At 56.2% G+C, this 2,176-nt stretch overlaps 1 protein-coding gene across 1 annotated transcript in view; it reads left to right on the top strand.

Moving 5' to 3' along the window:
- Window positions 1-2,176, top strand: part of LOC104467577 (membrane progestin receptor gamma-B-like) — a gene marked incomplete at its 5' end in the record, with an annotated part of 6,030 nt that overhangs the window by 2,199 nt on the left and 1,655 nt on the right. The gene's annotated exons all lie outside the window — the stretch shown is intronic.

The following is a 2,176-nucleotide window of genomic DNA, read 5'->3' as shown; positions in this document are numbered from 1 at the left end:
GGGCCAGCCCCGGGAAGGGCGATGGGAGGGGGGGGTGATGCACAGGAGGATGCGGTGATGGGGTGACAGCTGACAAAAGGCATCTGCTAAGCTGTTGCACCAAATTTTACCCGCTTCTCAGGAAAATTTTCCAGTCTTTGATGGCTGGTTGATGAGTCAGCCATGAGATATTTTTTTTTGTCTGGTTGGTTTTTGCATCCTTTGGCCCAGGACCGTTGCATTGCCAAGCAGGGAAACGTGCAGATGGATGCTATCGGTGTGTTTGTCCTTTCCGTGACACCAGCCACCCCTGTCACCCCGCCACAGAGATCACCCAGCTCCATCCCCCCCTGGCCACAGGATGAGCAGCTGCACAAAAGGTTTCTTTCACGTCGGAGGGTTTGGCATCCCCATGAAAGCAGAAAAACCTGTATGGGCTTTTCACGATGAGAACAGAGCAGGCTCGAACCCTGCCACACCTCCTGGTGTCCTCTGGGAACGCAGCACTGTCCCCAGTGGGACCGTGAGCCCCGGCTGCCATGTGGGGCTCTGTTTTGGCAACAGAGGGGCACAGGTTGGGTGGGTACATGGCCAAAGGAGTGGGAAGGTGTGTTGGCAAGGGCAAGCACAGCACTGAGCAGGATGGGAGCACAGCACCGGGCAGGTGAACCCACAGGAGGAAAATACTGCAGGAATCACGCGGAAACACGGGAGGAAAGAGAGCAGGAGGCATCCTCAGCATCGTCGTGGTGTCTCCTGAGCAAGGTCAAACCAAGGAGGAGTGAGAAAAAAGCCATTTAGTGGCTTTTGAGAATCAGCTGAGTCGTTGGGGTTTCAACCATCTTTCGGGTTGAACCCACCTTTTGCAGGCGGGTCGGTTGTAGTTCTGCCCCAGTTCATCCCCGTCTCCACATTGGGCTAAATCCCCACACAAGCCAGTCCATCCCTGCAGGGAGGCATCGAGGGAAAGGTTTTCTGGATCTCCCAGGGCTGCGGCGCGAGGGCAGGGTGATGGGCTCGCTGCTGGAGGTGGGGAGTGTCCCGACACCCACCCTGCTGCCCCCGCAGCGCCGTGGGGCAGGGTCGGTGTAGGCTGTGCCGACCATGCCGGTCTCGGCGCTGGGGATGCTGCACGGAGCGGCTCTCGTGTTCCTGAGCAGCAAGAGCAGGCTGGGGGCTCGGCACACGGCTTGCAACCCAGCTCCTGTTTTTATAATGGTTTGCTGGAGGTGGGGAGTGTCCCGACACCCACCCTGCTGCCCCCGCAGCGCCGTGGGGCAGGGTCGGTGTAGGCTGTGCCGACCATGCCGGTCTCGGCGCTGGGGATGCTGCACGGAGCGGCTCTCGTGTTCCTGAGCAGCAAGAGCAGGCTGGGGGCTCGGCACACGGCTTGCGACCCAGCTCCTGTTTTTATAATGGTTTTTTGAGGACTTGGGTGGTCAATTCTTTCATGATTTCAGCTGTAAAGTACCTCCTAGGTTTTGTTCCTGGGGAACAAAAGCAGAATGTTACTCCCCATCCAGCCGTAGGCTTTCCTGGTATATAACCAACAGGCTGCTCTGCCGTTACAGTGCTGATGGCATTAACAAGTAACTCGTTAAATTAATTTACTTGGTGTTTTGAATAACTCCATGCTCTGAAATGACAACGGCAAAGCCTTGGCAGGATGTAAAAAAAAAAAAAAGGATGCTGTGACATTTCATGCGTTTGGGATACAAGCTGTAGCACAGCTTAATTACCTGGATGCTCATTACCTACAAAGCCTTCCGGACCCAGGCAGGTGTGTTGGTCCTCCTGGATTGCTGTGCTCAGAAAGCTTGGCTCAAAAGAAAGAGTGAAAACTCCGTTAAACCAACAGCAGCTGTTTCAAGATGAGCTCTGCTCCCAGCTGCTGGTGGGTACTGGTTGGTGAGTGACGGTCAGAGAAGCAAAATCAGCCACGCCGGGATGGTGGCCCCTAAATCCACCTTCCTGCAGCTCAGGGTTCAGCCAGGGAAGGTTCAGCCAGGGGTGGGCGCAGGTTTATACCCTCAGCACACAGCAATCGCGCTGCTGCGGCGGAATCCACGGCCGGTGGTGGGGCAATGGATGCATGTGTATGGGGCAGGGCACGATCCCAGCAAACGGTGACAAACGGAACCCAGCGCTGATGTTAGCCTCATCCGCAGCGTGAAACGCCTTCTGTGTTTCCCTGCAG

The sequence above is a fragment of the Pterocles gutturalis genome, unplaced genomic scaffold (assembly GCF_000699245.1).
Source record: "Pterocles gutturalis isolate BGI_N339 unplaced genomic scaffold, ASM69924v1 scaffold24149, whole genome shotgun sequence".
Classification (NCBI taxonomy): domain Eukaryota; kingdom Metazoa; phylum Chordata; class Aves; order Pterocliformes; family Pteroclidae; genus Pterocles; species Pterocles gutturalis.
This window is presented reverse-complemented; position numbering and strand designations above follow the sequence as displayed.